Genomic DNA, 9,797 nt, shown 5'->3' with positions numbered 1-9,797 from the left:
GAAAGAAAGAAAGAAAGAAAGAAAGAAAGAAAGAAAGAAAGAAAGAAAGGGAAAGAAAGAAAGAACAAGGAAGAAAGGACAGAAGGGAGGGAGGAAGGAAGGAAGAAAGAAAGGAAAAGAGATGGAAACTTACATTAAGTAAGCAGGCATGTGGCTGCCAAATATATCTGAAGTATCTCTACTTAAAAGCAGGGACCTCATGGCAGATATTAAATATTTAATTGACTAGAGAAACCAATCATAGAACAAAGCCCTTTTCTTTGTGAGCTATCATATGATAACCCAAACACAGTAGTTCTATTTTTCTCCAGACACTATCAACCACAGCTGTCTGTCTCGGTCCTAGACTGTTTAAGAAAACAACAACAAGGGGCGCCTGGGTGGCTCAGTCCGTTAAGCGTCTGCCTTCGGCTCAGGTCATGATCCCAGGGTCCTGGGATCGAGCCCCACATCGGGCTCCCTGCTCAGCAGGATGCCTGCTTCTCCCTCTCCCACTCCCCCTGCTTGTGTTCCCTCTCTCGCTGTCTCTCTCTCTGTCAAATAAATAAATAAAATCTTAAAAAAATAATAATAATAAAAAAGAAAACAACAACAACAAAACAACCCTTTTTAAAAAAAACTAGGTGTATTTGTCTGTCAGTCACAAGACCAAAGTAGTCTCTGTTGCAACAATGCCCAACGTGTGGCGTTCAGCCCTGACCCTCCCAGCCCGCTCCTGGCCGCCCAGTGTCAGCCAGGGGCCCCAGTTCCTCCTCACCCACTGCAGAGCCATCTTGGCCTGTGTAGTGCTGGGGGTCCCGGCCACTGCTGAGCCGGGGCCCCAGGTCTGAGGGAGGTGAGGCCAGCTGGGGGGAGGGCAATGAGCAAAGCCTCCTGGGGGCGGAGAGCAGATGAGGTTATCTGCAACGGCTACTTCTTTTCAGCCTGTGGATCCAGTTGTTAGCATGAGGGAGAAAGAGGACAGACTTCCTAGCAGCCTTTGAAAGGAGCACCCATGAGCTGGGGGACGTGGTGGGGAACACACCCTAGTCCTCATCCCAGGGATGCTTTACGGGGGGTCCTGCCGCCCACGGTAACCCCAGGAGGCAGCTGGACGGTTCCAGACCCCACCATCTCCACCACTGGCCCTTCCCTCTCTTTCTTCTCTTCCTGTTCTTCCTGCTCCTCCTTCTCCTTCACAAGCAGGAATTTGGATCAGCAACGCATCTCCAGCGAGGCAGTCCGAAGTCCCACCATGCGAAGATGCTGACCGGGGGGCCCCCAAGCTGCCCGCCCCTCAGCCATGAGAGAACTCGAGGAAGGCGATGACAGTTTAGCTTGCTGGTCAAGAGCTCGAAACCACACTTCCCCTTTCCCTGGCTACGGGACCTCAGAGCATTTATTTAAGCAACCAGCCTCAGTCTCCTCCCCTGCAAAATGGTGACAATTGCATCTGCTTCATAGGAGGACCTATTGCAGGGCTTTTTGCGTAGGGCTAGCGTGGGGAACCCACGGGGAATAAACTGGGTGAGGTCTGGAGTGCACAGTCAGTGCTCAATGAATGCAGTCACTTCACAAATATAATTAAACACCTCCTAAATGCCAGGCTCTATTCCAGGAGCTGGGTGAACAAAACAGGCAAAAAGGGAATCCTGCTTGCAAGGAGTTCACATTCTAGGAGGGGGAGGCAGACAATAAACAAGTAAATAAGTAAAGGGCATAGTACATCGGGTGACGGAAAGCGCCAAGAGAAAAAGAAATCCTGGACGGGGGTAAAGTTGCGCCGCAGAAGGAGGGATTGTGATTTTAAATAAAGCAGTCAGAACCCCTCTGTGATGGTTTTTTTTTTTTTAAAGATTATTTATTTATTTATTTGAGATAGAGAAAGAGAGAGAGAGCACAAGCAGGGAGAGTGGCAGGCAGAGGGAGAGGGAGAAGGAGATCCCCACTGAGCAGGGAGCCTAACACAGGGCTCAATCCCAGGACCCCACGGGGCTCCATCCCAGGACCCCAGCATCATGACCGGAACCGAAGGCAGACGCTTAACAGACTGAGCCACCCAGGCGCCTCCCCGCTGTGGTGTTTGAATAAAGACCCAGAGAAGGTAAAGGAGCCAGGTCCCAGATGTTTGAGGGAAGAACGTTCTGGGCGGAGGGAACTGCAAGTACCAAGGCCCCGAGCCAGCAGTGCACCAGGTCCAAGTGAGAAGCATCGAGGAGGCAGGCGAGGTGAGGAGCTGAGGGAGGGAGGAAGGGAGAGTAGCTGGAAGTGAGGTCGGAGAGGTAATGGTGTATGTGTGCAGGAGGGGAGGGTAGGAGCAGGGAGAACAATCGTGTAGGAACTTGTTGGCCATTGTAAAAAACTTGGAGATTTTTAAGGAGAGGAGTGATATAATCTGATTAATGTTTTAACATAATACTCAGGCTGATGTGTTGAAAACAGATTGCAGGGGTCAAGAGTGGCCGTAGGGAAACCAGCTAAGGGCCATTGCAATCATCCAGGTGAGAGATTGTGGTAGAAAGCGGGGTGGTGAGAAGTGGCCGGGTTCAGGATATGTTTCTTAAGGAATTGCTAACAGGGTGTAATGATGGATTTAAGGGGGAGTGTGACAAGAAAGGAGTTCCAGGGTGCCTCTAAGGCTTTTGGCCTGAGCAATCAAAAGGATGGAATGGCTGTTTACTGAGATGGCAAAGACTATAGTTGGAGCAGATCGGGGGTGGCAGGAGTAGATGCTATGAATTCTGTTCTGGTCATTGTGAGAAATTGTTACCTTCACAGCACCCAGTAAGTCATGCATTGGCACTCGCACATGGGGGCTTGCCCTCTTAGAACATTGCCTCAGCCATGTAAGGACCCCCATGTAAGGACCCCCGGCTGTCCTCTGTAGCTATCAATGGAGGACAACCAGAGTGTCCTGGTCAATAGCTCCAGCTAATGGCCAGATGTGTATGAGGACGTCTTAAACCATCCTGTCACAGTAAAGCCTCCAGAGGACATTAGTCACATGAATGACCCGAGGCGAGGCCAGGCGAATTGTCCAGCTGAGCCCAGCCCAAATTGCCCCGAAGCTTTAGGGTTTATTCTGCACCAATAGATAACTGTTACAATCATGTTACATTTGATGATGCCTTCTGGACATTCAGATTAGGATGTCAAGTAGGCAGTTGGATGTCTGAGTCTAGCATCCAGGTGATATGTCCAGGTTGAAAACGCATCTCGGGAGTCATCAGCATATAGATGATGGTTAAAGCCATGGTACTGATACCAGAGAGTTGAGTAGAGGCAGGGAAGTCCAAGGACTGAGCTCCCAGATACCACAACATTTAGAAAGAAAGAGGAATTACAAAGGTGGCCGAGAAGTCCCAGCAAGTGCAACAGGAGAAAAACCAGCCACGTGAGACATCCTGGGAACCAAGTCACTGAGCGTGTTCCTGGTACAAAGAAGAAACCAGTTATGTCAAATACTGCTAAGGGAGGCAATAAAATGAGGACTGAGAACTAAACACTGGAGTTAGGCAATGAACATCCTTGGTTGCCTTGAATGGGTTTAGTCACAGCTCTGGGTAACCCTTTTGAGGGATTCTGTTACAAAGGAAAATAGAGAACTGGATCCATAGTGGTAGAAGGATGTGAAGTCACGAGGGGATGTTTTAAGGTTGGGAGCATGCTGTTTATGGATGGGAATGATCTCGAAGACAGAGGCAAATCAAGTGGTGCAGGAAACAGAAAGATTTGCTGGATGATGCCCTCGAGTAGGTGAGAGGAAATGGGAACTGGGGTATAAGTGGAGGCAATGGTCTTCCCTGGGAGCAAGGATGGGGCACACTTAATGTGGGAGGAAAGGCAGAATATGTGGGCACTGATGTAAGTTGGTGGGTAGGTGTAGGTAGAAGAACACAGAATGTCTTTGCTTAGGTTTTCTCAGCAGGATCACTGGCTTGAGGATGGGGGGGAGGTAGTATTGGAAGGTGCGCGAGAAAGGGGATAGAAATGAATGGTAGCTAGCATTAATCATTATTATCTCCCTGTAGGAAGTGAAGGTTCCCATCCTACCCATTACTACCCAAGAGCTCAGGACTCCTGTTCCGGCACGTCCCAGCTTTACAACAGCCTATAATATAGAACAACTTTAACTGGCACTATTGTGCATAGACAAAGACACCACTTACTTCCACCTTGACATGGAACCCAAGTCTGGGCAATGACCTGGCGGCCATGTGCTTAGGAGGGTCTGAACTTTTTCCCGGACCAAGGCTGTGAATTTTGGTTAACCTGAGCCGATCAAGGTAATTCTGTTCTCTTTGTCAGCACTTGTTTTAGGCATGTGCATGTGTTGCAATTCCAATCGATAATGTGTAGAAGAGGTCTGCTGGCAGTCTCTGGGAAAAGATTTTCCCTTATGATAAAAAGAGGATCGTAGAAGGAATGATCTCTTTTCTTTGTTCCCCAGTGTTGTATCTGTGTGTAGAATCCAGATCTGAGCAGCCACATTGTGACCGGGTCTAAGTGGGCGGGGGGCGGGGGGGCTACACACTGGAGAAGGCAGGCCTTTGATGACATCACTGAATCACTGATCCCAACCCCAGAGCCTCCTCCTTACCTCCAGATTTCTTAGTATTTGTGACATTATTATGTATTTTCCTTGTTGACTATGTCCCTTTTTTGTTGGTTCATCTGTGATTTGCAACCAGAAGAATTCTGATACACAGATCATCAGCAAAATGCATGCCGAATTCAGCTTGGCCTTATTGAGGACACAAATTCAATTCAGTGCAATATAGATAAAATGAGAACAACGTACCAGGCATGGTATTATACCCCGATGAATAAAACTCCTTTACTATGAATGTCGTATAACAAATCTGTGTGTGTCTGGATTGTGGACTGGAGATAATAAAATACAGAAATTACTATTCTAAAGAGCAGAACATAAGTGCCTTGAAAAAAAGATACAGGAGGTCAGAGAAATAGTGATAATATCCATTTGGGGAAATGGAAGTAGTCTCATCAAGGAATTAGAATGTAAGCTGGGTCTTGAAAAGTAGGTGGGAAGTGGGGGGATGGAGATGGAGTGGGGGACTGCCCAGGTGTAGGAAGTAGGGAACTGTGATAACAAAGGTAGAGGCCAGAAGGTAGACTGTTCTGGAAAACCACATAGTAAGTTCAGTTCAGCTGGTTTGCAGAGCGTGCCTGGAGGATGGTGGGCTTAATGGTGGAAAGTTACATCGGGTCGGGATTTGAGAGGCCAATAAATTAGGGTTCGCTCAGCTTGGAACGGCAGCCCTGAGAGAGTTTCTTAATAGGCCGGTAACACTATCAGAGCTGAGCATGGGAAGATTCAGCTTTAGCAGAGGGACCAAAGGCATTTCTTCATTTGCCCAACAATAACTGTTTTACTTATTTGCCATGCCCTCAATATGCACACACACTCATATAGACCCACCTAAAGCTTCAGCAAGAATAAGCAAGAGAGAATTACATTCTCAGGCCCAAGCGATGGGCGGGAGGAACAGGGACCAGTGATTAGCCTTGGCCTCCTACAAATATCTCCACCCCTACTTCCTGCATCCCGCCCCCTTGTTTTAGGCTCCCTGTAACCACTGAGAGCCCCCATTCCACTTAAAACCTGCCTCCAGAGCCCAAATTTGCACCAGGACAGCGGTTCTCTATCCTCTGGTCTCTATTTTTTTCATACAACGGGGTTCCTATCAGTCATGGTACCCTTTGCAGATCACAATGAAATATTGATATATTTAAGTCCAAATACAGTCTCTGATTTAGCACAAAATTACATATTTAGCTATTGTATGCTTAAGTTGCTTAGAAATGTTAAATTTAATTAAATTTACAGGCACTAACACACAATATAAAACCACAACCATAAGCCCAAACACCTGTCCACAGAAAAAACAAGCTGTCAAACTAAGTGCTGGCGGCTATGTCTGGGCCCATTAATATTCATTTGCTACTTGCTAATTCTTTCAGTCATCTGCTAGCACTGGCCACTGGACAAGCAAAACAGGTGCCAAAGATTTAATAAAAATGTAGAGAGAGGGGAAAAAAACCTAAAAGCTGGAGAAATTCTATCCATTCACTTAATTTTTTCTGGGAATTGGTATATTTCTCCATTCATCCAACAAAGATTGATTGAGCAGTTACCGGGTGCCAGGAGCCGTGCCAAGCGGAGGAGACGCAAGGAAGTAAGGCGAAGCCTTGCCTTCCTGAAGGAAGATGGCTAGTAGAGGGGGGGGCGGACGAGAAAATGCTAACAGGACAAGGGGAAGTGAGTGTGATGGGCCTTATGGAGCAGAGCGGAGTGTAGAGCCTGGGGCCAGAGGGGGCTTCACAGAGCAGGAGCCACGAGACGTCAGTCTGGAAGAAAGATCAACTCAAGTTTTCCAAGCCAGGACTTGTCAGAGCGTGGGGTTTTACAGCCAGGACAATGTTCACAGAAGTGGGGGTCGAGGCTGGACCAGCAGACGATCACCGACTTCTACAATTTGTGACATATTTGCCATTCAAAATATCATCTGACATTACCGCAATTTTATAGATGGAAGGACATTTTAGTACCAAAAGGAAAAGAAAGGAGAAGTACATCATTTTAGAAAGAAAAAAAGAATGGTCCTCTCATTGGTATAAATTTGGTTTTGGGAAGAGCTCCTCGCATTGAATTGTCCTATTGGGCTGTAGATTCCAGAAAACGTGAACCGTAGAGCCGCAGTGGGGAGAGAGGCTGGGGAAGGTGCCACAAACAGAGAAAAGGAACAGGGAGGGAGGTCCTGAGGCAGCCGCGTACCCTGGGTTTGGGGCAAGGGAGGGGCAGAGCCAACCAGACCCCAGGGCTTCGTTGTGGCCTCCCACGGCCTCGGCACATTTCCCCAGGGCACTGGGGCGGGGGAGGGGGGGGCGGCGCGGACTCCTCTACAAAACAAATTACAAATTATATTTTATGATTGTGTTGGCATAAAAAAGAATATAATCTTTATCCCTAATAGTTCCTTCCCCCCTTCTGATGTTAAAAGAACTTAACACATTTTCGTGGGCCCCTAAAAGTATTGGGGGCCTAACGTGCTTTGCCTGTGATGCCTAGTGAGTAAGGCAGGCCAGACTGTCTGAAGATCTGGGCAGCATCCAGTGAGGTGAGGTCCCAGAAGACCTCTGTGTCACCATAACCACTTCACTGGTTCTGCCTATGGAGAAGTCTGGCCCTGCTGGGAGAGCAAGGCATGTATTAGAGGAGGCGAAGCAAAGTCACACGTTGGCCAAAGACTGTAGAGGTGTGTGTCTCTGGTAAGTGAGCACAGCCAGGACTGGATACTCAGGCGGGCAAAGGGCCCCTTGCCAATGGTCAATGGGACAGGCTGGCCTTTCTGGCTTCGGGGACAGTAAGCAGCAGGAACCTGCCCTCTCCAGAAACTCTGCCAGATGGTCTAGCATCCTGGGCTTGGCCTGATCTACATTTTGGCGGCCAGGGCCGGACCCAGCCTTCCACAACTCTGAGCCCCTCCTCCACCAAGACTCTGCCCCAAATGCCACCTCTATCATGGACTGGATAAACTAAAGCTAGATTTTAATCCCGCTGTCCTTTTTTGTCAAAGTCTCAGGTGTGTGCTTATGGGAGGTGGGGGTTGGGGCTGTGACCGACGCTCTTTTCCTTGCTTCGGCTCAAAGGAAGTCTTAGCTGGGGTATGCGGGGCCGAAGGGCAAGGACCAAGGTCACCTAAATGCATGGAGCATTTGAGATCATTGGTGGGGAGACAAGGGACAGGGTCGGGGTGGGGAGGAGAGAGACAGAGACAGAGAGAGAGAAAGAGGCACAGTAGGAATACATAGCAGGAGCCCAAATGATGCTTTTGAAAACACGATGCATCCTTACAGGAGTGTGGACTCATACGCTACCCTGATTCTTCTAATTTAGCCTAAGTAAGAGAAGTCAGAAGGCAAGTGCATAATAATAAAAACTGAGAGAATCAAAATGGACAAAATGTAAACGTCTAACTGGAATAGTGTCTAAGTGAGTAAATAGGATATTCATGCTGTCTGTCAATGCCTTCTCCCCCAGGATTTTATAGGGAAAACGTTAAAAACTACAGAAAACTTGAAAGAATAGTGTTATGAATACTTATGTGCTCCTCCCCTAGATTCACTAGTTAGCATTTTGCTACATTTGCTTTTTCTCTCTGTGTATCTCTGTCTCTGTATGTGTGTGTATATACAAGAGTATATTTGTGTGTGTGTGTGTGTACTTTTTTTTAAACCATTTCCAAGTAAATTACAGACATCATGTCACTTCACTATGTAACTACTAAGAATAAAGACACATTCCTAAAATATCATCAAGCTGAAGAAATTTAACAATGATGCACCAGAATTATCCAATATGTAGCTTAATTATCTGAAAATTTGTTTTTGTAGCATTTCTGTAATCCAGGATCCAATCAAATTCACTTGTTGCAATTTGGTTGCTTTATCTTAGTCTCCATTAATCTAGAAGAGTCCCCTGCCTTGACTTCTTTGTCTTAATGACGCCAACAGTATTAAGGAGTTCAGCTGGCTGTCTTCTTGGATGTCCTGCAATCTGGGATTTGCTAGTTGCTTCCTCGTGATTATATTCAGGCTGAGTGTTGGAGACAAAAATACCACATAGGTGGGTTGTGTCCTCCCACTGCGCATACCAAGAAGCTGTAGAGCCAGTTGACCTCATTGTTTGTGATGCCAAATTTCATTATTTGGTTAAAGGAATGTCTGTCAGATCTCTCCATTGTAAAGACAGCTTTTGACCTTTGTAATTAATAATTACATTGTGGGTGTTTTTGTTTGTTTGTTTGTTTGTTTTTAGGGGCCAAAAGCCATCAGCTTTTCTTGGAAAAACCATTTCTCTCCCACTGTCCCAGCAAACTCTCCCACTGCCCGCAGGGTGGGCCTTCGAGTTCAGACCAGCATCCCAGAGGTGGCTCCTACAGCAGGAGGCTTCGTGACTGTCATAATTAATACTCAGAACTTTCTCAATGCTTCTATAGCATCTTACAGTTGGCACAGCATTTTTGCCCATATTATAGCTTTTTATTTTTCCCAAATTTCCTTTTCCTTCTGCAGGAGGCTTAGAATCCTTCACTCATTCATTCACCCGTCCATTCTTCCTGACCACACGCCAGGCGCTGAGCCAGAGGGGGGATTGGATCCAGTGAGTAGACAGACATGCAAACTACAGCACAGCATAACAAGCATAACAGTGGAGGGACTCGCTCTGGTGGGGGGAACGTGGGGATAAAAGCATCCCCCCCCAGGAGAGACTCACAGGGAAGCGGAAGCCAAGTCTCCCACCTGCCCTAGCCATTACCAGGTGCAAAAATGTATTTCCTCCTCTTTAAAGCATCACCAGCTGGGCTTTTTGTGATCGCAGCTGAACGCACCCTTGAGTATACTCATAGTGGCCTAGCCTTGCAGGTAAGGAAATTAAGTCCCCAGCAGCAGCATGAATTTTCCAAATGACACTCAGCTAGTCAGTGCCCCAGGAGGTTCTTGATCCAGAGTGCCCGATTCCAAGTCCCACGCATCTCTGTGGCTAGTGTTACTCTCCTAGTGTAGGAGGAAAGGAGAGCCAGCCCCTTGAAACTGAGCCTGGGTGCACTCTTTACTCCCCTCCTCTGGACCGAAGCAGACATGGCTAGACAGAAGAAAAATGCCCAGGGACAGTTACTCAGGTGGCATAAGTGTTGGTCGTTTCCTTCAAAAGCCCACCGAGTGATGGGCATCTCAGAATCGGAAGCGATTTCAAGTCCAGCACTGTTCACAGAGACAGATAGGGGGTGTGC

Source organism: Mirounga leonina, unplaced genomic scaffold (assembly GCF_011800145.1).
Source record: "Mirounga leonina isolate KUSES-001 unplaced genomic scaffold, KU_Mleo_1.0 Mir_507, whole genome shotgun sequence".
Classification (NCBI taxonomy): domain Eukaryota; kingdom Metazoa; phylum Chordata; class Mammalia; order Carnivora; family Phocidae; genus Mirounga; species Mirounga leonina.
This window is presented reverse-complemented; position numbering follows the sequence as displayed.